At 42.2% G+C, this 14,856-nt stretch overlaps 1 protein-coding gene across 1 annotated transcript in view; it reads right to left on the reverse strand.

The window, feature by feature from the left end:
• Positions 1–9,579: 9,579 nt before the first annotated feature.
• Positions 9,580–14,856, reverse strand: part of KIF5C (kinesin family member 5C) — a 142,081-nt gene continuing 136,804 nt past the window's right edge. The window contains exon 26 of the mRNA XM_016151134.2: positions 9,580–13,235. The gene's annotated coding sequence lies outside the window, so the exon portion shown is untranslated. The remainder of the gene's footprint in view (positions 13,236–14,856) is intronic.

Here is a 14,856-nt window from a genome sequence, read left to right on the forward strand (position 1 = left end):
TGGGGCACCAGGAGTGGGCCGAGGCCGGACAGGCGGGCCCCGCCCGCCAGGAGCAGCTCCGGGCTCTGGTTCTGCTGGAAAACCTCACGGATTCTCCGCGGGGTGGAAGGAAGGCCCGGGCGACCGCGTGTTAGGTGACACCTGGGACGCCTAGAAAGCGGCAGGGAACGAGGGCCAGGCTTTTTTCCACCCGACATGGCCAGCTCAGGAAATGGAAAACAGTATGACTGAGCTAGATTCCACCGAGCTCAAAGAGGGGGAGGTCAGCCCCTTAACTTTGTAGACTATAGAAACTGAGAACCGAAACCCTCAAGATGAAAATGATCGGGCCAGGGGCACGAGCGAGTTAGTTTAGAACTGGAAGAACTCAAAAGGCCTTTTACGATCATTCGACCCTACCCCAGTCCCAACGCAGCCACCCTTCAAACGACATCCCCCTTTCTTGATAATGGAATTAGGATATAAATAAGACCATTTCTGGTAGTGATATTCTCCCCGCCCTTAGCCCGTGAGCCCAGGCAGGGCAGGAACCTCGCCTAACCACTGTTGAATCATCAGAGCCATGAACAAACTCAGGACAGAGCAGGTGTTCGATTAATACCTAATAAATGAGGTGTGGTCCAGTCTTTTGAGTCCAGCATCACGCTGGGTCACGTCAGGCCGGAGTGGCTCCAGCATCACTACCACTTTATCAGCGACAGCCCAGAGTCAAGCTGCCTTGTCTCCAGGCCACTGGTTCTCTCTGTACTGCTTACCTCCCTTCTGACTGACAGCCAAAAGGCTTGTGGGAGTTCTATACTCCCAGGGCAACTTTGTAAGTTGACAAGCAAATCGTTAACTTCTGAAGATGTCACCAGCAGGGGAACTGAAATATAATACAGTCCTGCCACTCTTACACTGTAGAAACACAGCCCAGAGTTTGGTCGACTGACCCCAAATCCCACAGGTGGTAGCAGAGCAGGGCCTGGAGCTCTCAAGGTGCTGGTAGGACCTGTGGCTGAGAAGTCTTGGCTGAGGACAGAACTTCTGCAGAAATAAGGCTTGGGTTAGGTCCTCTAATGAGATCTCTAATCTGTGGTCTTTCCAGGCCTCTCAGAGGTCAAGTATGACCTGAGCCACTTCCATTTACCGAGGCCGTGACAGTTTCAAAAAACAAAGATATGTCAAAATAGGATACAAAGAGTATGGCGTATTTTTGTGTGTGTGTGTTCCACTGAACAAATGAATGGGCTTAACACACACATACACATGAGGTGATATGTGATGCTAATTTCAAGACTCATTAAAGAAATCCATTTCAAGAGCAGTACAGGGAATGCTGTACAACTTTAAAGTTGCAATGGAGAATGTTCCTCATAACTATTTCAGTACACTTCTAAGACTATATATAGTAAACCACAAAGGCCCTAAACAGAGACTATCTGCCAAGGTGAGGTTAGCATCAAGTGGCCCCCTTCCCCCCAACAATAGGCTCAACACTCTCAGGCCTGGACCCCCAACCCCCTTCATCAGTGAGTCCTGCACAGATAAGTTTTATAGTCTAGTGTTGCCTGGGCACATCATATGGGGCATGGCCAACCCAGAAAAAAAGTTGCAGTGGATGCCCCACCGAGGTGTGCCCTACTCCAGCTGTCCTCTATGGCAGGTGGGGAGGCCGGTGTCCCAGGGTGGAGCTGTGGTGGGCCCTGCCCATTGGGACAGCTACTTGTACCAGCAGATGAGGCTGAGCTCAGGAACCCCTCTGGGTCTCACCCACGTGAAGTGGGCCCAGCCCTTGTTGTGTGTTGGTTTCAGTCAGTGGAGCATGTGATCCCCTGTGATTTAGGATCCTTCCACTGTGTGCAATCTTGGCTTCACCAGGTTGGTAATTGATGCCACCCAGACTGGCCTGGGAATCATCAGGAAGGCACAAGTTCTGCTCTGGCTCTGACAGGCAGCACAAAAAGAGCCAGCTAATAGACATTGGAGTGCTGAAAATAGGGACAAAATCATTGCTAGACTTCTTAGGAATCTAGAACGAATTAATTAATCATTGCAAATAACTATTACTAGTCTCTGCTGGTCCCAAAGAAAATGATATTTGAATTAGGAAATCTTCTGCTTCTTCTCTATCTCTAGTATTCTGATAGTATTATGAAAGAGAAACTGTCTGAAAAGGAAATAATCCAAAAACTTTCCAGGCCTCAAGAAATATTCCCCTTCCTAATTTTTTCTACTTTTACTTAGGACTCAGTGTGCACTTTAATGATGTATTTCACTTTCTGAATACATTTTTCAATGAAGCAATGCATATAAAGTTCCTAGTTTCTGGCACATAGTAGCTGCTTGGCTAATTATAACTCATATAGGAAAGGCGTAGGGAAGTGGCCAGAAATATTAGAGTCAGAAAGAGCTATGTTTAGGTAGACGAATCTGATAACCAAATGATTAGGTTACCCAGAATTTTAAGTTCACTGGCTCTGCAATCAGATCGTTTGGGTTCAAATCCAGCCACCACTTAACATGTACATTCATCTTTACATGTTCCACTTTCCTCTTCTATAAAATGAAAATACTAGTATGTCACAGGAAAGCTGGGAGACACACATAGAATAACTATCAGTGAGCAGCTACTTGTGACAGTCAGGGTTACAAATTCTTAGATTCTCTTTTGGGAGCTGACTTTAGAGTAGGAATTCTTAATCAAGGGCCAGAGACCCTGCAACTGGATTCAATATTTTGCTTCTATAGACAGTTTTCCTAAAGAGAGCATCCGAAGCTATCCTTAGATTTTCAAAGATGTTTGTGTCTTAAAAATAATTAGAAATCATTGCCTTTCAGACTTAGCCAAGGTTTAGAGCCGGAAAACTTAGAGATCATGCAGACCACCATCCTCCAGACATCCTTGAGGAGAAAGATCACCTGGAATGCCAGCTCAAGACCCAGATCTCTGCTCCTGAGGATTTGGATTCAGGAGAGCAAGGTGATTTTTGAATAAGAGCTCCAGATGCCACTCGCCTACAGGCAGCCTGGAAACTGGTTTCATCTAACCTTCTCATTTTTCAGGTGAGGAAACTGGCCCAGGGATCAGTTTAATTTGAAACAGCTTCCACCCCACATCTGCCAGTGGCCTCCCTTCCCTCTAGGTGAAGCCCTCGCCCCACAAAGTGAGAGAAATGTTTCTCCCTCCACAATCCAAGTTTACACTAGGAGCACTCTAAAAATAAAATCAGGCTTTTTTAAAGAGAAAAATAAAATGTGCAGCCAACTCTGTGTTAGCCCTTTAAGCCAAAGAAGCCTAAACATTTTTTTTGCCAGGACTGATACCTCATGCCATCATCCGCTCCCCTCAGCCCAGCCCTCCCCCTCCACATACCCACCTATCTAGCTCGCTTTACTATTTGAACAGCTGAGGCTATTCACCTAACACTTTCAAGTGACATCCTACAAAAATGTAGAGGTTTGGTTCCACTTCCTAAAGCCACAGGCTAATTAGATACTGAACAGGCTACTTCAGTCTGGTGACATTTAGTTATGTGAAGACCACAGTGGAGAACACCTTTTTTCTGGCAGATCTTGGCAAGAACTGAGTCTGAAGCAAGAACGGGCAGGCGGCAGCTGCAGCAAGAGTAGTTTTCAAAGTTTTGTGTCTGGGTTGCCCACAAGTATCAGTTCAAAAATTACCGGATAAAATCCAGAATCTTCTCTGAGTGGTGAAATTTTCTCCAAGGGCAGCCAAACACACATGTGTTTTGGGGGTTTATTGATGTTCACCAATCACAGGGTCCTGATATAGCAAAAAGTTGAAATAACCTTCCCAAAGTATGTTGGGCATACCTCTCACGTACTAGGCCAGCAAGCAAAGTTTCCAAGGTGGCACCCTGGTGCAGTTCCATTCCCCTGAGAAGAGGACTATAAAAAGATGCAGGTGGCTGCCTCAGGCCTGTGCTTGACCTGAGGCTGGACAGCAAATCAGCTTTTCCATATTTATCTCTCAGTATTCTCCTTCGCATTGTTGAGGACTGTGTATCAGTGTGAATTTGCTTGGCTGCATAAAACACATCACTGGGGATGTGCTTGCCCTCTTTCACTTGGGTTTCAGAGCAAGCACTGAAGCATGGACTGAAATATATGTGTCTGCTTACAAAATCTCTGCTACAAAAATGTCCAAATGGCTTCATTGTTGTATTTCTAACCCCAGGAAAGAAGTTCTTGATTCTTCCAAATTTACTTCTTACTTTTGAAGGCAACACAAATATACTTATCATCTTTTTAATTTGCAAGGTCAGGAAGGAACTGAAATAACCAGCGTGGAGAAAATTCTTTGTGTAAAATCAGAGTTTCATAACCACGAACACACCAAGCAAAATTCAGGACCTTTGCAACTTCCTGCGCCTTCTGCTTGAAACTGTCTCCAGACCTTTGCATGGCTGGCTGCTTCAGTCATTCACAAAGGCCTTCCCTGATCACCAAGCTGAAAATAGACCTGAAACACTTGCTATCAACAGTGCCCTGTTTTATTTTCTTCATAGAACTTGAATGTACTGAGTCATTTTAGAAAGTGGCTGGTTTATAACTTGTCTCCAGGAAGATAAAGACTTTGTCTTGTCTTGTTTACCACTTCTCTCCAGCTCTGAAAACAATACTGAGAACAAAGCAGGTACTTAACTATTTGTGGAAAGAATGAATTAATGCTAACGTTTTTGCAGAAAGCTTCGACTTCATCACATGACATTTCAGCTACAGAGGTTAACTTGTTGGAGCCACTCGGTTAACACAGGGAGGAGGGGGTACTACTGGAACTCAAGTCTATAAACTGCCAAAGTCCGCTCTTGATCACCAGGTCCCTGACACGTAGTGCCCTTTAACAAATGACTGTGGCAAAACATTTTCACCTAACTAACCTCAAGCAGTGCTTGATCTAATGTCAGAGAGGCTTCCATTGCCATCACAGGTACTGTCACTAGCTTCGATCTTTGCAGGCCACGGGTTGGTGCAGTAGAGTGAACTCTGTCTTCAGCAAAATATTCTGGGCTTGGTCTCTCCATACGGGACAAGGAGAGTCATTTAACCTCTCCAGATAGATCTAGATAATTCCCAAAGGCTCTTATACCTTTCTCTCTTACTCCAAGTATTGGTGACATGCACTTTATTTCTTCCAAGAACTCTCTAATTCACTGGCTCAGTAAAGTGAAAACCATTTTTTAAAGGCCTTATTTATTTACAACAAGCCATTAGGGAACTTGGGAATGGCAAAAAATGAGATGGGCTAGCTGAGAGCTGTAATAGAAGGAATCTGAGCTCTACAGCCAAAACTACCAGGTGACCTTAGACAAGTTACTTCACCTCCTTGGATTTCAGTTTTTTTCCTGGGCTTAAGGTCTGAAAGGTGATGAGTACATAGCAGGGGCTACAATCCTAGTCATCTCTGGTTTACAAGTGACAGGCCAACGTTGAGGACAGACCCAGCCTGCGCTGTGCAACAAGTACCTGCTTCTATGTGTGGTGCCAGGAGGGGATTTTCAGGTACAGCTCTCTCTACTGGAGAGAGCAAATAGCTTGTTTTCAGATGCTGGCAGAAACCGAGTGTGCTTTTGTGTACCTGCTTGGTTAAGTGACTCCATGAGTGCCTCTAATCTTGCTGTGGGGAACTTGTAAGCTCTTACAAAGATGCAGCTGGGATAAAGGCTCTGCACCAGCTGAGGTGACTGGGAAATGAATGGACCTGACTCATGATATAGCTTCAGGACATTGAGTGCAGAGCACTTGCAAGAGCCTTTAGTTTGTAACAGCCACCAGGCAGAGGGTATGGGCACTAGCCCGAAACCCTGCTCACTGCAGTAATAGAAGAGTAGGGTGTATTCTATTTCACGTGTCTTCCCGTGAAATAGCCTAAGAGCAGCTCTTGCGTCTTCCCGTGAAATAGCCTAAGAGCAGCTCTTCGCCAAAAGGAAAGAGGGTGGAGGAGTGGAAAAAGGAAGAATCCTGAATGGAGAGCTGCAATGAGATTCGACCTCGCTGGGCAGAAGCAGATTCTTCTGTCCCCTCACAGTCTCTCCTACTCTATGATGACAAGTGAAGGCATAGCTGGGGTCCAAGACGAAAATACATTCTCCTGGGAAGTTTTTGATAATAGCAATCCCTTATACTTGAGTAGTATTTTTATAAAATACTTGCAAGCAATTTCTCATGTGCTCCTCACAACAAACTGTGAAGAGCGAATGGCAAAATTTGGATGAGGTCATTGAGATGCTGTGCAGTTACACGACTTTACCAGGATCCCACAGCTAGTCAATGTGAATTAGGAATCAGATCACGGCTCCCAGTTAGGCACAGGACCATGAGGGTAAACACCACCCTACAGTGTACTGATGCTAGTGGGTTTTGTTTTTGTTTTTGTTGTTGTTGTTTTTGGATATTGTGTACCAAACATGTTCAAGTTACTGTTCAGTAGCTTATATGTATTAAGTGTATTTTGGGCTAAGGATATCTTCAACTTAGGGTGTGTTTATTGGGACATAACCCCCTTGAAATTAAATTGAAGAGCATCTGTACTCGGTGTCATTGTCTGACAGCCGGTGCTCCAAGGGTATATTGCTGTTACATACATGTCCCAGAAGGGGCCTTTGCAGGGCAACAAAGACACCTGGGCTAAGGGGTTGGTGTCTGTTGGCACTGGCTGACGAGTCAGCATCCTTTGGCCTAGAAAAACATGCCATAAGGTTGTCCTTCCCAACCCTGCATCAAAAGCACCCTCAGACAGAGGGGTGCAGGTAAAGGGAGGAAGTGGTAAAGGGAGAGGCTCCTAGGAGAACCTCACGTGTGGTGTTTCTACCTCTTTCTGCAGTTGGACTTGCATGTGCATGTGTGATACAATTAGCATGTTTATTTGTCCTAAAACCTAAAGCACTAAAATAAGATCCTATTAATCGTTGCGACAGGGTGGGGGTGAGTAGGGGACAGCTATTATCAGGACTCCTAGAGCAGCCTCTCCATAGCCTCACACGGACCTGGGATGATGGAAACCTACCCAGCACCCCCTCAGACCTTCTGGTAGAGCCAGCTGAGATGGCGCAAGAGGACCCTGCTTTATTTTTAGCTTAAGAAGCTGAGGAATAGGTTATATATTTTAGAGATGCAGCCAGAGATAATGCATGTTCTAAATTGGGAGGGGGGGTCAACATGAATAATTTAAGTTAAATTCTTACTACGGAGTTTGAAAACTGCGACAGAAGACATTGCTTCACTGGTGTCTGCTACTTAGGAAAAGGATTCCGACGACTGACGACTGCGCGGCTGCCCAGCCTCCCTTTAGGAGTCACCCCCAGGTCTGGTTACCAGCCCCGCCCCTTGCCCGCAGGCATCTTCTCTCAGTATTATTTCGTTGGTTCTTTCCTAGGTACTTTTGGTGGCCTAAAGTAGTTCAAACAATGTCTCAGATTCCTATGAAAGGAGGAAATACAGAAAAGCTGTATAGTTAAAAATCTTTGTATAAATTCTTTACAAATGGATATTTTGAGCCTTGTTATCACTATAAACACACACATACACACACACTGAGCATTGCTCTGAGGGGGTGTTACTAGCTGCCAGAGAGCACAAACCTTGGACAAGACCACCTGGGTTTCAATCTTGGCTCCTCCTTTTCCTCCCTATGAGACCCTGGGTGGGTTAACCTTTCTGTGCCTGTTTCTTCTTGGAGAAAGTGGAGATAATGGTGCCTACCTCATGGGGTTATTAGGAGGATTAGATGGATTAATACATGTAAAGCACTTAAAACGGTGTCTGGCAGACAGCCAGAATAGTTTCTCCCATTAATTGGCGGCTGACTGCAGCTTTTGGAGCCTAGTAAGGTTCTGGTGCTGCTGCATGTCATCTGGAGCAAGTTCGCCAATTGCTCCAATTTCATTTAAATACTCTAGAGTAAAATACATAGTAAAAAATTTTTAAAGCTATTCTATGAGAATCATTTGCAATCTGGTCATGGGGAGGAGGAAGGAAAAGGGTTTGCAGGGTGCTGGATAGGGAGGAGCTACCAAAAAGGGAACTCCTTTCGGAAGTGGACCAGATGGAGAATTCCGGCCTCTGCCATCCATGGAGCATCAAGTGGAAAGATCCACAGAGGATCTCTTCTTGTCTTTTGCTGAGCCCTACTAAGCACACAGAAATTAGTGTTTTCTTTGCAGACTGGACAAAGAACCATGAAATGCCAAAGGGAAAGTAAAAATCTCATGACTCAGTGTGCCTTTTGTCAAGTGAGCCTACATCTTCATCTGATGTGTCACTCGAGATGCCTCCCACTTCTGTTATTTTATTATATACATAAGACAAATCACAAGACATAACCTGTCACAAGTGCTAGAATTCAATCTGCCAATATACACGTCACCGGTAATTGCCTTTGCAGACTACAGCTTCAGGTCCACATTCGCCCAGATGCTCCAGCCCAGTAGTTCCAAGACATAGCCCATTCAGAGCACCACGGAACAGGAAACCTTGAGAAAGACTGTGCGAAAACCCTGGGAACAGGGGGTATCAGAGGGTTCTACTGAGCTGCAGAAACACTAAGTTAAAAACAGTGGGGTCATTTCCCATTGATAGTGAAATTTGCTTTGTTATCAGGTTCCTTCAGAGGACTGCTTTCTCATTTTAAATGAATGGGCTTCAGCCTAAATAGTTATCCACCATGTTTGAAGTTTTACTACTTGTCACCTTTAACAATCTGATATCTGGAAACTGCTTCTTCCAAGTTCTTTGGGAAATAACAATTTCAAGAAAGACGGGTAAGACATCATATAAGCATATCATTTGCAATGTCCTCAATTCCACTTATAAAATGTTCCTTTGGCATCCCTCTTTTCCATTTTTGATTGATTGAAGCACTTTACTGTCTGGCTCTCATGCAACAGTAACCAAACCAAGAGCAAGAGAATAAGAGTGTTCTACATACACGATGCCACACGTGACCATGGGATTCCAGTGACCCAAGTAGGAAGTCTCCTGGCTAAGAGCAGGTAAAAACAATCCTGTGTCCTGCCATGCATTATTCTCCAAAGACTTTACACTCTGGCGTCCTTGCACACGATCTTAGATCTGGACATTCATACTAATAATCAGTAGGTTAATGGGGACTACAAATATCCCAACTCTTCTCAAGAGATGCAATACTCTTTCAACATAAACAGAGCTCTCATTCTGCATTAGTCGAATGCCAGTGCTCTGAAACGTATTAGAATAAGTGCCTTTTGTGAGCAAGAAGAAACTCAGAAGCTCAGCTAAACTCAGTCTACTGAGCTGTAACTCAATTCTTCTTTAAAAAAAGTTAAGACACTTATTTACATTAGTTGCTATCTTTTCCGTGCTAAAGGAAATATCAGGTTTCATGGGTTCTTCAGCGAAAAAAAAGTTAAACACAGATATATTAAGGTAAAGTAAAAGACAAAAGGGTCAAGGTTGACCTTGCTCACACTTTGAATTTGAGCTCCAGTTCACTGAAGTGAACTCCTTTGAGGCCAGAAAATGTCTCACCCTAACACTGGCTTTGAGGCCCTTAAATGAGAGCACTCTTAGGATGACTCAAATAAGAAAAAACAGAGCAGCCAAAGTTTAATTCGATTTTATTTTCCACTTTTAGTATTTTTCAAATTATACAACATGCAGTCTGCCAGAGTATCCATACATCTTCATTTTAGAACCTAGAAGATAACCAAAATTCTCCATGGGCCAGGGGAGGATTACTTGCAGATCTTTTGTTACATGTACTATATTACAGCATTATTACTTGATATAAACTGCCATTCTCCCCCTCAAACCACCAAAACAAGTTTGTCCACAATTTTTTTTAATGAAAGCTACTGTACAGTTACATAAAGCCCAGAGAACACACATCTGCAGTACACACTACATACTTTACAAACTAGACATGAATAATTCTACAGAATGCCCTATTCCCCTTACATCTGCACACAATGAAAAGTATTTGAAACTGATATACAATTCGTAAATGTGTAAGCAGACTTCATGGAGTGGTGTTTCCTTGGCAATGACCTGGCCCTTGTTCCATACTTTTAAAAAGTCTGAACTGTAATGTTAAAAGAAGCCATTGTAGACTAAGATGATTCTTTCAACTTGGTTAAGAGTGAGACAATGAAGTGAATGAAGTAAAATCCTTTCCCTGCCCCCTGCCAATGAAAAACTTCCCCAATGTCATATAGCCAGAGTCCAGACGTGGTCTGCCCTGCTAAAGAAAATAAAATGCACTTCTAAGAGGGGACTGTTAAGAGCTTTTATTTGCTTTCAGTTATTCCTGTAGGACAGGAGAACTGACAGGTCCTCCGTGAGTCCTGGTGATGGTTTAGTCTGGCCTTGCACAGGAATATCACTTTCTTATGTGAATCTGGGGCTTCAAAATGCACTACATGCTACATTCTAGTAGATATTTTTATTTCTTCACTTAAATCAATATTTCTATGCATTCTAATTTTCTTAATCATATGATACTCTTTAAGTCTTAATCCACTTACTGTTCTCCCTACCACCTGCCATTCAACAAAAGCAAACTGTAGAGTATTTGAAGAGATGATGCGTTTGTACAGAAGTCTCTAGTAACTGACCAAAACACATTTGGCATTAATATATTTTAGTCTCCAATCATAAATCTTGATATACCAAACAGCATTCTTCTAATTTAACAATTCACTACCCTGCAGTAGATTATTTGTCTAAACCATCTGGTATTCCCTTATAGAATCAAAGAGTAAACTTTTAAGATGTAGCATGAAATATAAAATTACTCATAGAGAACTACACACATACACACATGCACACAGAGTAAAAAGCAGCATCCAACTAAAAATATAACTAAGGGCTCAATTCAGAAGGTTTTTTTTTTTTTTTTTTTTTTTTACATTTAGAGTCTGAATGGAAAGGGGTAACAGTCTAAAGAAATAAAAATTAAATAAATGTGACTTTTAAAATAAGTGGCCTTCAGACTACATGGTCTTAAAATTAGCTTATTACACAAAGTAATATTTAGGTATCCATCTGAATATACTGTATAAACCATTTTAATAATAATCTGCCTACATATTATCACAGTGTAGGAAAATTAGTTTAGAGGTCCTGTAAAGATTAAAGCTAGGTGAACTGACTGGCTGATCAGCAACTAGCAGAATTATCTTTAAGAGACATCAAAGCCAACTTTCTCTGTGAATAAAAGTGAAGTGAATTTTGTGAGTCCCTTGTAGAGATCAAGAATACGGCAGAACTACAAGTGAATGTTTCTTTCTGAAACATGAAAGGACCGAGCAATTCCTCAGAAGTAGAAAAGGGGTACCCAGGGAAAAATTACTTTGGAAAAAATCTAAAATAATCTACTAACGAGAGAGCCAAAAATAAATTACTGACCTTTGTTAGATTTCCAAACACTAATACAGTTGCATAACAGACAATAGTGGTATGACAATTAACTGTCAATTCTCTCAAAGACCAACGTTTTAGCTTTTAAAATCAGAGGCAAGGTTATAATCTATGGCTTATGTTATGACCTGATAAGGTTTGTAAAACCTGCCCTACAAGGACCAGACAGTAATATTGGATGAGTACTGGCAACAACATAAGAAGAAAATCAAACAGAAGAGTTTTAAAAATGCAAGTGAATGCAAAATTGTCATCTTTACCAAATAAATACTTTAGTAGAATTCATCCTCTTCTCTCCTTAGTCCACCGCCAAAGCAAAACACAGGTAAACAAAGTGCGCAACATTTAACAAATAAATTAAGTCAAAGCAGCTTTGCTGTGTTAGGGAATTTTATACAAGAAGAGTATGGAAGTCAATTTACAGGCCTTAGTGCTTTATCCTCTTTTTCACTCACACTCACACACGCCCACACGGCCATGAGAAAGCTCAATGTCTCCCCCAGCATACATTTCATTCCAGCGGTGACAGCAGCAGGAACAGTGCCAGCTCACTCATCTTGGGCAGGCACAGTGATAGGATGGGTGCTTTCACTGAAATTGGTTTGGTTGTCATTGACTTACCCTTGAATTTGTCAAAACAGTAGCAGCACAGACCAACTTAATTGAATCCTTGTCAGTTTCCCTGAAAACTTTACTACTTGGAAATCCATCATTTTAATATGCACAACTGGAAGTAAGAGTTGATTCAGCTTTAGATTCATGTATTTGAATACAGTAATAGCTAAATATTAAAAAAAAAAACAACCCATACCGATTTCTTCTAATTCTAAGATGAAACCTATCTATTTGATGCCTAAGAGAAAACTCAAATAAACAGTCACTAAAATAACAACATATTCATGGCACCATATTCATAGGCACAAAAATTTGTCAATTACTTTCTCCCCCAGGGATTCCTCTCTCAACTGCTGGAATGATCCCGGATTTTGGCAACAATACCCCCTCGAGGCTTAAGATGGTTCCCTAGAGAAAGAAGCCATCTCGATGCCAGCTCCAACAGGATCAGGGAGGAGGGGGGCAGCCCCATTTCCACTCATTCAACTTTGCAGCATTTTCAACACTTCTGAAGGAATGACGTTCTCGCTGGGCTGGCTGAGACTAGTTGCTGCAGGTTAAAAAGCAAGCCGCTCAGAGGTGAATTTTATGATTTTTCACATTTACACAGATGTGTTTGAATGAACAAATTCTACATTGCTACTGTCAGATTGTTTTTCTGCCTTGAAGAAATCTGCTTTGCATTTTAACGGGTGCCATACTAAAAGGTATATTTTACAGATCCAAAGATGTGACTAGGGTATTCAAAATGCTTCCTTGGAGTAATTTGTTTCGGAAAAGTGTTCAGAATGAAAATTTTGAACCCGATAGCAGCACTTTTTTGTTCCCTAAAAATATAAAGTAATGTGTTTATTTTACAGGAAACCAGACAGTTGTGGTAGCATGATCATGGTCTGTTAGGGCATCTGCTGGGACGGTGCCCAGAAAGGGGCTCCAGGGACCGCCCAGAGACCACCCAAGGCCCAGAGGCCGAATCCACAGCAATGGTTTCCAGGAGTAAGTAGATCTTCTGTAATCATCCCCTTCAGGTTTCTCAGGAAGAGAAAAGTCCAAGCACACATCTGTACACAGAAATTCTACACAGCTCAAGTACCTGAAACTGGTGTACTGCAGATGGCTGGGGTAAGCAAGTGTAAAAGAAAACAGAAATTGTGTAGGAGGGAAAAAAAATAAAGGGACTGGTGATTAATGTAGTCCTTGACATGCTACGTGGAGAGTCGTATCTGTCGAAAGAGAACCAGAGAACATAGGCATTAGAGAACGCAATGGAAATTCTCTCCTTAGACAAAAAGGTTTTTTTTAAAATTCTATATATTTAAGATGGGAGCTGTCCAATAGAAACACCATGCAAGCCACATAATTTTAAATTTAAGTGGCTACATTGAAAAGTGAAAAATAAAGTTAATTTTAATAATATATTCAATTTAATTCAATATATTCAACATATTATCATTTTAACATGTAACCAGCAGTACATACCGTGATATTTTACGTGACAATATTACTGACACATTTCACGGTCCTTTTTCCGGTGTCTGCAATCTGCTGTATATTTACACTTTCGGCACATCTCAACTTGGACAGTCCAAGTGCTCAGCAGTCACATGTGCCTAGTGATTGGACAGTCCAACCTCCTACTAATTGATTTTGCTTTAAGTGTTCAGCCCTGACAACAGTCTCTTCCAAAAGTCAACATCTACTGAAACTATAGATCCTCAGAGGAACATGACGCATTTTCTCAATCCTAGGGGGAAGTCGATCACCGTTTCTCATTTGCCAGCACTCTGGACACCAAGACAGTTCAGAGACAACCCCGGACCCGAGCTCTCTCTCCAAGAAAGAGGTTCCCAGTACCAAAAGGTATGTTACACCTGCACGGGGTGATGGAAGTTACTCAGTAGAGTGCCCCCTTTGATTTCACTCCACTTCCCACCAGGTGTTCATCTGATCACAGTCAGGTCTCCAGGATGAAAGTCTGAACAGTCCAGACTCAGAGGCCACCCTTTGAACCAATCCTATAAACTCAGGAAGAAAATAAAAAGTTCAACTTCCTCATACCAGCTCGACGCCCTAGGACTGACTGACTGTGTGGTCTTGCCTATGGGTTGTGTGCAGAGCTCGTAGTGCTTGTGGGGTGGGGAGTGGACAAGAGGTGGGGTAGAGTCTCAGCCTTGAGACGACTAGGAAAATCGCCCGGGACAGGAAATGTGACAGACACTAAGAAAAACCTAACTGTTCATTTGATTTTATAAAAAACTCCATAGCCCGACACAGTACTTATTGTTTTTGCCTCCAGAAGGCTTATATCCAAATTGAGTGCTCAACTGTGGTAAATATCTCAGATTCTAGCTACATTGCCCTTTCCCTCTCTAATTTTTTGTCTTCACTCTCCTGATTTATGAGTTATAATAATGTAAGCAACCTCACATTTTATATAAATAAGCAGGATGTAAATTATAAACAGAAAAAAATCAGGGTGTGGAAAAGCATTATAAGAGTAGAAAAGGACAATGTGGGTAAACAAACAAAAAAAAGGAATATAGAACAGAAATTAAATTTAAAAAGAGAAAACAGATTCTTTTAAGACTATCACTTCCTCCCTGACACACACAAAAAAATGACCATTCAGGGCACTCATTTGGTAACTACTCCAACAGGATAATCACTCATAATTACGAAGCTGCTCAATTAAAAGTGGCTTAAACAACCTTATAGGGTGATATTCACATTATTTTCAGAGGTCACAGAGAGATAGGTTTGTCTTTGAGAACAGCGTCTTTAATATTTAGCCTTTCTGGTGAGATTTTATGCTTGTTAGGACCTTAGAAAAGAAATACCCAAAAG

This window comes from Rousettus aegyptiacus, unplaced genomic scaffold (assembly GCF_014176215.1).
Source record: "Rousettus aegyptiacus isolate mRouAeg1 unplaced genomic scaffold, mRouAeg1.p scaffold_m13_p_2, whole genome shotgun sequence".
NCBI classification, from domain to species: Eukaryota; Metazoa; Chordata; class Mammalia; order Chiroptera; family Pteropodidae; genus Rousettus; species Rousettus aegyptiacus.